Source organism: Choloepus didactylus, chromosome 8 (genome assembly GCF_015220235.1).
Source record: "Choloepus didactylus isolate mChoDid1 chromosome 8, mChoDid1.pri, whole genome shotgun sequence".
Classification (NCBI taxonomy): Eukaryota; Metazoa; Chordata; class Mammalia; order Pilosa; family Megalonychidae; genus Choloepus; species Choloepus didactylus.
The window spans coordinates 139,010,932-139,026,452 of NC_051314.1; the positions used below are offsets into that span (position 1 = coordinate 139,010,932).

General features: G+C 37.2%; 1 pseudogene; it reads left to right on the forward strand.

The window, feature by feature from the left end:
* The first annotated feature begins 14,310 nt into the window (after positions 1 to 14,310).
* LOC119542138 lies at positions 14,311 to 15,171 on the forward strand (annotated as a pseudogene).
* Positions 15,172 to 15,521: the final 350 nt, after the last annotated feature.

The following is a 15,521-nucleotide window of genomic DNA, read 5'->3' on the forward strand; positions in this document are numbered from 1 at the left end:
TTTCAAACTGCCTGTTTTTACTTGGCTTTTAACTTTCTTGCTCTTGGGTTTTGAGAGTTCTTTGCAAATCTTGGATAAAAGTTCTTCAATCTTTTTCTTTATATGATGTGTGCTTTTTCTTGTTCTATTTAAGAGATTTTTGCTTAGCATAAGATCACAAAATTTTTATGCATTCTTGGAGAAATTTTATATTTTTTTGCTTTTTTATTTCCATCTTTGATTCATTGCAAGGTATTTTTTGGTGTGAGGTAAATGTCAAGGTACATTTTTGCATGGCTGTCCAATTGTGCCAGTACTAATTTTTGATGCCTTGGCATTTTTTAAAAAAATTAATAGAGTATACATGAGAGGGTATATTTCTGGTTGATCCATTTGATCCATAGGCACATTAGACATGCTAATATCACATGGTCTCTTTTATTGTAATTTTACAGTATGGTTGAAATCAGGTTTATGATTTGCTCTTGTTTTTAAAATTATTTTGGATAGTCTCTGTATTTTTTTAATATAAATCTTAGTATCAGTTTGTCAATTACTGAAAAAAAAAAAAAGAAACAAAACCTGCTGGGATATTGAAAGAGGTTGAATTCAATCTATGGATTAATTTGGGGGAAAATTGACATCCTAACAGAAATGAATCTTCCAATACATAATTATCAGTTTAGTTCTCCTTTAATTTCTCTCATCAGTGTTTTATAGTTTTCCACATATAAATCTTGCATATATTTTGCTAAATTGATCCCTAAATGTTTCAGGGCTTTTGATGCTATTGAAAATACCAATTCAAAACTTTAATTTCCATTTATGCATTGCTAGTCTATAGACAAAATTGATTTTTGTACACTTACCTTGAATCCTGAGACCTTGCTAAACTCATTTATTATTATTATTTTTTACCAAATGCAATCTTATTGAGGTATATTCACATACCATACAGCCATCCAAAGTGTACAATCAATTGCTCACAGTATCATCACATAGATGTGCATTCATCAACCCAATTTTTTGAACATTTGCATTATTCCAAAAAATAAATATAAGAATAAAAATAAAAGTAAAAAAGAACACCCAAAACATCTCATACTCTTTTTCCCCTTCTATTATTCATTTACTTTTTTCCCACTTTTTTTCTACTCATTTGTCCATACATTGGATAAAGGGAGTGTGAGCCACAAAGTTTTCACAATCACCAGTCACACCATATAAGCTATATAGTTATACAATCATCTTAAAGAATCTAGGATACTGGATTGCAGTTCAACAGTTTCAGGTATTTCCTTCTAGTTATTCTAGTACACTAAAAACTAAAAAAGAATATCTATATAGTGCATAAGAATGCCCTCCAGAGTGACATCTTGACTCTATTCGAGATCTCTCAGCCATTGAAACTTTATTTTGTTCCATTTCTCTTCCCCCTTTTGGTCAGGAAGGCTTTCTCAATCCCATGATGCAGGGTCCAGGCTCATCCCCAGGAGTCATGTCCCACATTGCCAGGGAGTTTTACATCTCTGGGAGTCATATCCCACGTAACGGGGAGGGCAGTGAGTTTACCTGCTGAGTTGGCTTAGAGAGAGAAGACACATCTGAAAGCAACAAAGGAGGTTCCCTGGGCGTGACTCTTAGGCACAATTATAAGTAGGCTTAGCCTCTCCTTTGCAGTAACAAGCTTCACAAGAGCAAGCACCAAGACTGAGGACCCAACCAACTACAGTGGTAGTTACTAATGCTTGCAAGAATATCAGGAATTCCCCAGGTGGGGAAGTTTAATGTTTCTACATTTTTTCCCACATCCCCCAGGGGGCTCTGTAAATACTCTTTCCTCTTTGCCCAACACTCTGGGATGTATCGAGGCTTCATGTTAACCTATACAAACCAACTAGATCTCACCCCCTATTCAAGGTTCCCTGTAATTAAGGTGTTTGAATAAACTAACCATACAAGTTAAATTATATAGTGTGCTACAGAAAATAAAGATATTGCACCAAATAAGCCTGTCTTCCTTTTGTCTTACATAGAAGTTGAAGTTTTAAAACATAGTCAATACCATCCTTTACCCTTTAGTCTGGTTTACCTTAGTTCTAATTAAGTCCATCTCATTCATATCTCTAATTGAAACCTGATCTCTTTTTCAGCTTCTTTAACATTTGCTGTATGGGGTAATACTGACATTCATGGCTGCCAAACTCTGGCTCTGAGTCTCAGGTGTCACACAGAACCTGAAGTTACAGGGACATACCAGGTTATACACAAACAGCTCAGCATCTCAGAATTTAGAGATAACCTTTAAAACTCATGAACAGATGTGACTGTAAGAGCTTACAACTAGGAACCTTTACGATAAGCCTTCCCCCTGATAACCTATGCTCTCAGATCCAATTCTCAGAGTTTGCACATTATAGATAGTCCATATTAATGAGGCATTGTAATGTTTATCTTTTCGATTCTGGCTTATTTCACTCAACATACTGTCCTCAAGTTCCGTTCACCTAGGTGTATACCTCACAACTTCATTTCTTCTTGCTGCTACTTGCTATTCCTTTGTATGTAGGCACTATGGTTCCCCATTCCATTTACAGTTTCTAGACCCTTAGGCCACCTCCATCCATTATGAATCATGAATATGGCTACCATAAACACCAGTATGCAATGTCCACTCATGTTCCTGCTCTCTTTTCTTCCAAGTATATACCCGATAACAGGGTGGCAGGACCATATGACAACCCCATAGTTAGCTTCCTTTGGAACTAGCACACTGCCCTTCAGCTGGTCTGTGCCATTCTACTTCCCTACCCATAGGGAATAGGTACAACCCTCTCTCCACATTTTCTCCAGCACCTGTATCCCTTTGCTAATTTTTTGACAGTATTATTCATACACCATATAATCCACCCTAAGTAAACAATCAATGATTCCCAGTATAAGTGCATAATTATGCATTCACCACCACAATCTATATGAGGACATTTCCATCCCTTCCCCAAAGAAAGAGGAAAAGGGGAAAAAAATGAAGAATAAAAATACAAAAGATAGAAGAAAAATAGAAATAAAATACAATGAAAAGTTCAGACAACATCACCACCACCAAGAATCCCATATTACTCCCTTATATCCTCCTCTTATAGACATTTATCTTTGGTATATTGCCTTTGTTACAATTAATGGAAGCATCTTACGATGTTACCATTAACTTTACAATCTAGTTTGCATTGATTGTATTTTTCCCTTATGCCATCCAATTTTCAACACCTTGCAATGCTGACATTCTTTTGGTCTCCCTCATTTAAAAGCATTAGTTTATCTGTACATTTAATCACCATCATTGACCACTCTAGGTTTCGCTAAATTATACAATCCGAGTCTTCATCTTCTATCTTTCCTTCTGGTGTCATACATACTCTTAGCCTTCCTCTTTCAATTGTACTCACACTTATCTTTGTTCAGAGTATGTACGATATTGTGTTATCATCAAACAATATTATGCTATCCATTCCAGTTCTGGATCTATACAATCAATCCTATTGAACCCCTGTACTCCTTCAGCATCAAATGCCTGATCTCTAATTCCATCTATCTCCTGATAAATTGTGTTTTCAACTCTCAAATTTCACATGTCAATATTAGTCCATATTAGTGAGACTATACAGTATCTATCCTTTTGTTTCTGGCTAACTTCACTCAAGGTAATGCCTACTGTCTACCATATTGTCTTTTGGATTTTATATGTCAGATGTTATTTTTATTTTTTCCTCTCTCCTTTTCCCTTACTGACAATCATTTCTGCATTCTTCTCTAAACCTCTCTCTCCTGACTTTTACTATCTGCCTGTAGTGCTCCCTTTAATATTTCTTACAGAGCAGGTATCTTGTTCACAGACTCTCTCAGTGTCTGTTTCTCTGAAAATATTTTAAACTCCCCTTCATTTTTGAAGGACAGTTTTGCTGGATATAGAATTTTGTTCAGCAGTTTTCCTTTTTCAGTATCTGTCCTGGTTTGCTAAAGCTGTCTTTATGCAAAATACCAGAAATGGATTGGCTTTTATAAAGGGGGTTCATTAGGTTACAAATTTACAGTCTGAAGACCACAAAAATGTCCAAATTAAGACATCAACATGTGTTGTCCTTAAGGAAGCCCAATAGTATCCAGAAAACCTCTGTTACCTGGCACTTAGCTGGCATCTGCTGATCCCAGGTTGTGTTCCAGCTCCTCTCTCAGCTCCTGTACATTCTTCAAAATGTTGCTCTTGGGACATTTTGTCCTCTTCACTTCTCTGGAGCAAACCCTGTGTTAACATCTCCAAAGCATCAGCAAAAGTCTGCCTGCAAAGAGTGTTTTCAAAATGTCCCTCTCAGCTGCTCTGAGCTCCTTCTGTTTGTGAGATCTTTTATAGAACTCAAGTGATTAAATCAAGACCCACCCTGAATGGGCAGGGTCAATATCTCTATGGAAATAATTTAATCAAATGATTCCCCCACAGATGATTGAGTCACGTCTCCATGGAAACACTCAATCAAAAGATTCCAATCTAACGAACACTAATTCATCTGCCCCCACAAGATTGCATTAAAGAATATGGCTTTTTCTTGGGAATATAATGTACCCAAACCAGCACAGTATCTTAAATATATAATAGTGTTGACTTCTTGCCTCCATGATTTCTATTGAGAAATCTGCACAGTCTTATCAATCTTCCTTTGTATGTGATGGATCACTGTTTTCTTGCTGTGTTCAGACTTCTATCTTTGTCTTTGACATTTGATAATCTGATTATTAAGTGTCTTGGAGTCAGTCTACTCAGATCTATTCTGCTTGGGGTATGCTGCACTTCTTGGATCTGTAATTTTATGTTTTTCATAACAGATAGGAAATTTTCAGTGATTGTTTCCTCCATTACATTTTCTGCCCCTTTTCCCTTCTCTTCTCTCTCTGGGACACTCATGACATGTATATTCATGCATTCCATGTTGTCATTCAGTTCCCTGAGACCCTGTTCATATTTTTTGTTCTTTTCTCTGTCTGTTCTTTTGTGTGTAGGATTTCAGATGTCCTGTTCTCCAGTTAATGAATCCTTTCTTCTCCCTCTTCAAATCTGCAGTTGTATTCATTCATTGTATTTTTCATCTCTTCTATTGTGCCTTTCATTCCCATAAGCTCTGCCAATTGTTTTTTCAAACTTTCAGGTTCTTACTTATGTTTTCCCAATGTCTTCTTTATTTCCTTCATCTCTTTTGCCATATCTTCCCTCAACTCATTGATTTGATTTTTGAATTGACTTAGGATGTTTGTTTGATTAATAATCAGCTGTTTCAATTCCTGTATCTCAGTAGAAGTGAAAATATGTTCCTTTGACTGGGCCATATCTTTGCTTTTACTAGTGTGATTTGTAATTTTCTGGTGTCTAGGCATCTGGTTTCCTTGATTACCTCAATCAGATTTTCCCAGACCAGACTGGCCCAGGTCTCAGGAGGAGACTGTATTTAGTGTCAGGTTTCCCTTAGGGTGAGACCCAACAGATTGTCAGGCTTTCCTGTGAGGCCTCTAGACTCTGTGCTTTTCCTATCCTGCCCTGCAAGTAGTGCTTGTCAGCCCACAGCCCCCCCCCCCATCAGGGTAGAGAGGGGTGGTGTATTTAATTCTCAGGGACCTGGCCAAGTTTAAGCTGTTTCTGTCTTTTTTCTTCCCTCCAGGCCCTGGGGTCTGAGTTCTCTGAGGGAGGTAGCCACTTGAGTTGGGTCCCTCCCCCACTTTTCTTAGGGAAGGTAAGCCCTTTAGGGGATTGTCTTCTACACTTGAGATTTTCCTTTGACTCTCTGACTAGCTTAATTCCATCCTTGCCTGGGTCAGTGCTGACAATTGAAAATACCCCAGGCTTTCTCTAATGAGCTACTTAGAATGAGAGAGAAAAAAATGGAAAAAAGCAAGAAGGCCTCTTTTCAGAGTCAGTTCCCAGCCCTCCAGTTCACCAAGCAAGAACCACTGTTGGTACCCAGTTCTTTGTGCCCCTTTTCTTGGGACACAACCCTTTTCTAGCATTCTGAACTCAGTGGACTCCAAAAGCCTCTGTTTTTATTTATTTACATATTTTTTCCTATCAGTCCCACCTCCTCTCTGCCAGGAAAACCTCCAAGTTCCTTTCCTGCTTGCTCCAGGTTTATCTGTGCTCATTTCATGTATTCAGAGTCCAAATTTATTAATTAAAACCACAATAGGAACTTGATTTAGCTACATTCCCTTGTTCTTGGTAGGGACTGCTTTTTTTTTCCCCAAAGAGAAATGTTGCAACTCAGCCTGCCCTGCCAGTGGGGGAAGTGCACCAGCTCTGCAGTTTGGGGAGCTTTACTTACAGTTATGTGCTGCAATCTCAGGCATTCCACTCAATTCCACCCATTCCTGACTAGTGTACGATGTTGTCCCATCACAGCTGTCCCCCTGTTGGTTGTTCCAGACTATTTTCTAGTAGTTCCTGGCTATTTACTAGTTGCTCTAGGGGACTAAGTAAATTCCACACCTCCTTATGCTACCGTCTTGCCCTGCATCCTCATTTGTCTTTCTTTAGTAATTTTTTTTGTAGACTCTTTGTCATGTTCTAAAATAGGCAACATGTAGTTTTCAAAGGCAGTTTTCTTTCTTTCTTTAAATTTCTTTCAATTTATATGTCTTATATATTTTTTTTCCCACCTTACTGACCTGGATAGAATTTTCAGTATGAAATTGAATAGGAATGGAGAAATCAGATACCCTTGCCTTATCCTTGGATTTTGGAGCCAGAATTTAGTCATCACCTTAATTATGGTATTAGCTACAGGTTTTTTCATAGATGCCCTTTATCAGTTGAGGATATTTCCTTCTGTTCCTCTTTTGCTGAGAATATTCCATGATAGATTTTGAAATTTGCCAAATGCTTTCTCTACATACACTCAAATGATACTATGGATTTTTTTTTCAGCCTGCTGATGTGGTAATTTACATTGATAGATTTTCTGTCTGCCCTACAATTTTTATATTCCTGCATTAAACCCTACTTAGACATGATATATTTTCCTTTCTCTATATGTTGCCATTTTGATTTGCCAGTGTTTTGTTGAGGATTTTTTGCATCTATGTCCATGAGAGCTATTGTTCTATAGTTTTATTTTCTTTTAAAGTTTTGCCTAATTTTTTTTTATTAAGTTTTTGCTGGTACCAAAGTGACTTGGGAAGTCTGTATAAAATCAGTATTATTGCCCCCAATTAGATTTTGTAGAATTCTTCAGTAAAGCCATATAATCCTGCAGTTGTCTTTACTGGAGTGTTTTTAATTGTGAATATATTTATTTAATAATATGGGATTCATGATGTTCTTTAGTCCTTTTTGAAAGAGTTTTGGGTGCTTGTGCTTTTCAAGGAATGGCTTCAATTCATCTTAGTTGTGGATTTCTGGGCATGAAGTTGTTCTTAATATTTCCTTATTATCCTTTTAACATCTGTGCTGGTTTGAATGTATTATGTCCCCCAGAAAAAGCCATATTCTTTGATGTCATTTTGTGGGGCAGACATATTAGTGGGGATTAAGTTGGAACAGGACACTTTATGGCCTTAAGACTGTAACTGTGTAACCAAATAACCCCCCCATTTTTTTAAAATTTTATTTTGAAATAAATTCAAAGTTATAGGAACAGTTGCAAAAACAATACAAGTCCCATACATAGAACTCCAGAATACCCTGATGCCCCTCCCTGGATACCACGATTCACCAACTTTAACATGCTGCCACACTGCCATTTCTTTCTTTCCCTCCCTATCTATCATCCATCATCTATTGCTTTGTCTTCTGAACATATGAGAGCAAACTGCACACATCCTTGAACAAACACTATAATTCACATATACAATTCCCATGAACAAGAACATTCTTTTATGCAATCCCATTAAGCACAGCTAAGAATAAACCCCCTTTTATAAAAGCCAATCCGTCTCTGGTGTTTTGCATTCCAGCAGCATTAGCAAACTAGAACAACATCAGCATGAGCTGAGTGAAGTGCTCTCTTTTATTTTCGGTATTGGTTATTTGTGTCTCATATCTTTATTGATCAATCTGGCTAAAGGCTTATCAATTTTATTGATCTTTTCAAATAGACTATTGAGTGTGACTAGTTTCCTCCACTCTTTTTGTGTTTACAGAGTCATCAACTCTCCTCTTTCTTTCTTTCTGCCTGCTTTGAGTTTAATATGCTTTTCTTTCTCTAATTTCTTAAAGCATAAAATAAGATCATTATTCTGAGACCTTTCTTCTTTTTGAATATAATCATTTAACTCTGTAAATTTCCTTTTAGACATTCCTTTATCTTTGTTCCATAGATTTCGATAACATGCATTTTTCTTTCTAATCAAAATGTTTTCTATTTTTTTTTTTGTGATTGCCTGTTGGCATATTCATTATTTTGAACTCTCTTGTGTGATTTTCAAATATTGAGGATTTTCCAGATATCCTTCTCTTATTGATTTCTGACTTAAGTCTATTGTGATCAGAAAATACACTATACAAAAATGTATTTCCTTTAAATTTGGTTGAGGTTTGTTTTATTATCCAGAATATGGTCTTGTTTGGTAAATATTGTATGGGTACTTAAAAAGACTTTATAGTTTGGTGAAATATCCTCTAAATATCAATTATGTAAAAAGTAGTCTCACTAGGTTTTTTCAGGTATTCTATACCCTTATTGATTTTCTGTCTGCTTCTTCTATAGATTACTGGGAGAGAAGTGTCAAAGTCTCCAATTATAATTGTCAGTTCCTCTATTTCTCTTTTCAGTTTTATAAGTTTTTGCTTCAGATGTTTTAAATTTGTTCTTTGGCTCATGTACATTTAGGATTATCTTGTTGCTAAATCAATCCATTAATTATCATGCAGTATCCCTCTTTAACAACAGTTATACTTTTGTCTTGCAGTCCATTTTGCCTGATGTCAATATAGCCATTCTAGGTGTTTTATATTAGTATTTGAACCATGTATTTTAAATCTTTTTGCCTTTATCCCATCTGTTTTATATTTAAAGTAGGTTTCCTATCCATAGCACAGGGTTTGGTCTTACATTTTTTCCCTCAATCTGATAGTATCTGCCTTTTAATTGGTGTGTTTCAATCCTTTAATGTTATTAGCATTCTAGTTGAATTTGAATGTACCATCTCGCTATATGTTTTCTGTTTTTTCTCCTGTAGTATTTTTTCTCTCCTTTTCTCTCTGCTTTTGATTCATTACATACTTTTACTATTTTAATTTGTCTCTATTATTGATTTATTAGTTATAATTCTAATTCTAATTATTTTAATGTTTGTCCTAGTATTTCAGTTGTGTTCTTAACTTATCATGATCTACTTTTTATTAGTTTAAAGCATTTCATGTTTAGTATAAGAATCTTTTGACAGTATTTTTCCAATTTCTCCTTCCTATCCTTTGTATTATGGTTTCCATACATTTTAATTAATATATATATAAACTCTGCCATAACTTGTTACTATTTTACTTTAAGTCAGGAGTCAGCATGCTTTTTTGGTAAAAGGCTAGATAGTAAATATTTTCAGCTTTCTGGGGCACAATATCTCAGCCACAACTGAACTCTGCCATCAGGAAAAAGCAGCCAGAGACACTTTGTAAATGACCATGTATGGCTCTATTGCAATCAAAGGTAATTCACTAATTCAGGAGGTGAGCAGGATTTGACTTGTTCATTAATTATATTTTATGGAGATTAAACATAAGAAAAATATCTTTTGTATTTCCTTTATTCTTTCCTTTTCTAGTGTTTTTAAAAATTTTTATGCGTTTGTGCAGATCCAAATTTCCACCTGCCTTCTTAGTTCTTTGGTAAATGGGTCTACTCCCAATGAATTTTACCAACTTTTGTTTTTCCAAAAAATCTTTGTTTCATCTTGATATTTGAAAGACATTTTTAGTTGATATAGAATTCTGAATTGTCAGGTTGTTTCTTTTTCATTTGGTGCTTTAAATATGCCATCCTTTTTCTCTAACTTGAATAGTTTCCGACAAGCATATGGTGTCATTCTTAAGATTTTTTTCTCTGAAAGAAGTTCTTTTCTTCCCCCTTTACTTCTTTCCTTCCTTCTTTCCTTTCTTTTTCCTTTCTTTCCTGTTGTCTGGCTGTCTTCAAAATTTCCACTTCATATTGGTCTTTAGAGTTTGACAGTGATGTTCGTATTTTTCTTTCTCCTGTTTTGAGTTCTCTGTATTTTTTTTGGATTCAGGGTTTAATGTCTTCCATTATTTTTAGAAAATTGTCAGCCCTTACCCTTCAAATATTTCTTGTATCCTCATCTCTTTTCTTCTTCTGTATCTACAATTACATTTTATTAGACCATTTGCTATTATCCTACCATTCTTGGATACTCTGGGTTTTATTCAGCATTTTTGTTGTTGTTAATTTTTTGTTGGTTTTGTCTAGGGTGTTGATAAACCTTAAGAAGAATCTTTCAACTTTTCAATCCTGTGCTGTTTTTCTAGCATTTCCTTTTGAATCTTTAGTAATTTATATCTCTCCATTGAAATTCCTTGGTCTGTCCACCTTTTCAACTAGTTCCCCTTTGGATAGTTGATAATTTTTTTTTCCTTCTCTGTTCTGCTAAAGATAAAACAGTTAGTATGATCTGTTTCTTCTGGGAGGGGAATGATTCACTTTGGAGTTAATCTTTCTTGTTTCTCTTTTGAATTCAGCTTTCTGATAGGCTCAAGAAAAGCTATGATTTTGTATAATATCTAGGTTTTTTTCTTATAATTACTATTGGAGTGGCATTCTTTCATGTCTTTTCAATTCCTAAGTGGAAGCAAAACCCTCTGGATTCTTTCATTATTTTTAAAATGAGGTTTGTCATTCATATTTTATCTTCTCTCTTTCCAGAGATCTTATTTGGATTTTGGATCTCTTGGAATGATTGCCTTTGACCTTTTGCTCTCCTTTCTGTGACATTTTCTTTACTTTGCACTCTAACTGTATTACAAAATTCCCCTTTAATTTCTCAGCAATGTTTTAAATTGCCAATGGATTTGTGTGTGTGTGTTCTGTAAAATTCTTTTTGTCTTCCTTATTCTTTCGTTTTCCTCCTAACTTGATGTGCATGTGGACTTTATTTCTTTTGAAGTTTTCCTCCCTTCTATGTATTGTCTTTGGTCACTATACTTTCTATTCTTCTCTGTGCTTTATTTTTAAAGTGCTTTATCAAACCTTTCTTTCCATCTTTAAGAATGAGGCACTAAAATGCTGATAGGGGACTTTGAAGACTGGGGAGATGAAGAGTGGCCTCATCTTTCATAATGTAGACTCATATTTAAAGGTCCTGCTTGCAATGCAGTGTCTCACCTCCACCTTCATCTCTGGTTCATGCTCCAAGTACAGAGCCTCTATGGTTAAACCTCTAAATAGAGGAGGCATGCAGTCCTCTTTGGAATGGTGTTCTAGTTTGCTAATGCTGCCAAAATGTAAAGCACCAGAAATGGATTGGCTTTTATAAAAGGGGGTTTATTTAGTTACCAAATTACAGTCTTAAGACCATAAAGCGTCAACAATCAAGTACCTTCACTGAAGGATGGCCAATCGTGTCCAGAAAACCTCTGTTAGCTGGGAAGGCACGTGGCTGGCATCTGCTCCTGAGTTTTGATTTCAAAATGGCTTTCTCCAAGGACATTCCTCTCTAGGCTTCAGCTTCTCTCGAAAATGTCACTCTCAGTTGCTCTCAGGGTGTTTGTCCTCTCCAAGCTTCTCTGGAGCAAGAGTCTGCTTTCAGTGGCCGTCTTCAAACTGTCTCTCATCGGCAACTACTCTCTCAGCTTCTGTGCATTTTTCAAAGTATCCCTCTTGACTGTAGCAAGCTTGCTCCTTCTGTCTGAGCTTATATAGTGCTCCAGTAATTTAATTCAGACCCATCCTGAATGGGCTGGGCCATGCCTCCATGGAAATTATCCAATCAGAGTTATCACCCACAGTTGGGTGGGTTGCATCTCCATGGAAACAACCAAAGGATTCCAAAATTTAATCAACATTAATACATCTGCCCAAACAAGATTGCATCAAAGATAATGGCATTTTGGGGGACATAATACATCAAAGTGGCACAAATGGGTAGGATCATCCTCTTATTGACAGTGTAAGAGAAGAGGATTTAGGCAATTGTTCCTCATAACATCTTCTGAGTAATCCTTGGGCCTCAGCCCCTCTCCATCTTCCTTCCAGTCTCTAATTTGTGAGGCTCTAGGGATTGGGGGTGTATATCAGCTTGTTTGATGTTGAATCCTCTCCTCTTGGCATAGATTTCATCAGGTGCCAATCAATCATCCATTGGGTTTATAGCTTCCAAAATTTTTTGTACATTTCTTATTGTTGTTTTCTATTCTCTTTGACATTGTGGTTTAATGCATTTTTTAAAAATTCCTTAATTGTTATGGCAGTGGCATTTTTGGATAGAGGTGAAAATGTAGATGTTCAAAATGCAGCATTGAATCACAAGATCAGAATTTATATTTAACTTTGTTGAATTTAATCTTTGCGATTTCTATTCTTCTGCACGTTGTCAAAAATTTCAGTTGCAAGTTATTTCATTGCCTTAGATTGAATTCTCTGGAAATAGACAGCCAGATGCTAAGTTGCTTGCCAAAGGTATATTGAGAAACATTCCTAGGAAGTGCATCTGCAAGGAGATGAGGAAGGCAGATTGGGAAAGGAAGAAGCTGGCCAGCAATGTGGAGTGAGCCAGCACCAAAATCCCATTAGGAATCCGCTTCCTTGAACCGCGTCTGGCACTGACTTTCTTAAATTGGGTTCCCTGGAAACAGACCCAGAGATGGGAAACTGCTGGGAATAGAAACACTTGTGAAGAAGTAAGATCATAAATACTGAACATAGAAGCTGAACAGAAAATGTGATTACGACAGAAGAGTCAGCCAATCCTATGGATGCTAGGGAACTCTGAAATTGGTCCCAAATCAAGGGAAGAGGTCTTGGACTGCATGTCCTTCACCTGTTAGCCACTGCCTGAGTGCTACCTGTTGGAGGTGGGGGGAGCACAGCCCTGGATGAAGCAGTTCCTTAAGGCTGAGGGAAATCCCAGTGAGGGGCACAGCAGTCAGCAGTCACTGGATCACAATTCCCATAGCTGAGATACAGGCGCATCTGCTTTTAAGAATATATCTGCATCAATCTCTCAGACATCCCTAACACCGAGTGTACCACCAGACTTTGTGACATTTGCATATTTGTTCTTCCTCTTACTCTGTGGAAGAGCATTTCGGGAACACCAATTTGTCAGCCAGCTTCCAATGGTTTTCAGCAAGCAAGGTAGCTGCTCCCAAAGTTTAGCTCTACTTAGGTACAGTGCACATAAAATCTGCCCAGTCACAAAGCATCTGCTTCTTTTGTCTTTGAGTTTTGGCCAAAGATTTTTAAAAGTTCCCCAACTTAGGCTGTTTTGCAGTCAGTCAATCCCCTTCTCCATACTTCTGGCTGTCAGTAACTAATGAACTATTTTCTTTTCAATATACAGTAGATTTGCTTATTCCAGAATTTCAAATAAGTGCAATATGCAGTAAGCTCACTTTCTTGTTTATCACTCAGCATGTTTTTGAGATTCATGCTTTCTCGTGTGTGTATAGGGAATTTACTTCTTTTTATTGTTGAGAAGTATTCCACTTTGTGGATATACTACAATGTGTTTATCAGTTACACTTATTCAAAACATTTGAGCTATTTCCAGTGTTTGGATATTATGAATAAAGCAGTTCTGACCAATGATGTATACAGTCATTGCATGGACATAATTTTTTTTGTTGGTTTTCTTGGGGGAAAAAAAAATTGTGTCCTTTCACATCTAGCCACTTATTTTATTTATTTATTTTTATCATCTCTTAAGCAACACACCTAGGTATATAAAAGAAAGTGAAGAATCAGCTTTGCATCTCATGTATATACATATCTGGGAAAACTTTTACTGCAAAGGTCCAGATAGTAAATATTTTAGAGCTTAAAGGGCATAGGTTCTCTGTAGCAACTAATCAAACTCTGTTGTTGTAGCACAAAAACAAGCATAGACAATACATTAAAAAAAGGGGTGGCTATGTTCCAATCCAACTTTATTGACATAAACAGACATTGGGCTGTATTTAGCCCAGGAGCTGTAGTTTGCCATCTTGCCTCCTGACGTAGATATACATTTATACAAGTTCAGTAATAACAGGAAGCCTTTAAAAATGAACGCTATATCCCAGAGCCCGGAGTCGAAGCCGGTTCCCAGCCCCATCCGGTACCCGCCAGCCTCCTCCTTCCTATCAACATGACAGATGCTGCTGTGTCTTTTGCCAAGGACTTCCTGGCAGGTGGAGTGGCCGCAGCCATCTCCAAGACCGTGGTAATGCCTGTTGAGCGGGTCAAGCTGCTGCTGCAGGTGCAGCAAGCCAGCAAGCAAATCACCGCAGATAAGCAGCAGTTCAAGGGCATTATAGACTGTGTGGTTCATATCCCCAAGGAGCAGGGAGTCCTGTCCTCTTGGCAGTAACTTGGCCAAGGTCCTCAGATACTTCCCCACCCAGGCACTCAACTTTGCCTTCGAAGATAAGTACAAGCAGATCTTCCTGAGTGGTGTATACAAGAGGACCCAGTTTGGGCCCTACTTTGCAGGGAAAGCACCGCTGGGGTCACATCCTTGTGTTTTGTTTGCACTCTTGATTTTGCCCGAACCGGTCTAGCAAGTGATGTGGGGAAAGCTGGAACTGAAAGGGACTGCCTGGTTAAGATCTGCATATTCAGTGGGATTACAGGCTGGTACCAAGGCTTTAACATGTCCGTACAGGGTATCAACATCTACCGAGCTGCCAACTTCAGTATCTATGACACCACAAGGGGATTGCTTCCAGATCCCCAGAATACTCACATCTTCCTCTGCTGGATGATTGCACAGTCGGTCACGGCTATTGCTGGGTTGATTTCCCATCCATTTGACACTGTTCATCGCCACATGATGATGAGTCGAGCCATTAAAGGAACTGATATCGTGTACACAGGCATGCTTGACTGCTGGAGGAAGATTGCTCGTTGATGAAGGAGCCAAAGCTTGCTTCAAGGGGGGTGTTCCAGTGTTTTCAGGGGCATGGGTGGTGCTTTTGTGCTTGTCTAGCATGATGAAATCAAGAAGTGAAATGAACTTGTGTTCATTTGTTCTAACACTTTAAAATCAAGAAGTTCACATAAGTTGTTTTCTAGTGTGTCCCCGCACCCCACCTGTGAACCATCACACTGTGTTATATAACATATCTTGAGCATTCTCAACAGACTGTTGGCTGTCTGTCAAATGGCAACTATTTACTGGTTGAAAATGGGAAGAAATAATATTCATCTGACCAGTTTTTCTCTTAAGGCCATTTCCATGATATTGATGATGATGATGATGGGACACAATTTTTTTATTTCAGTCATTCCTAATAAATAACAAATTTAAATAAATTTTTAAAATATCTGAAATACCAAAAAAAAAAAAAAAAAAAAAAA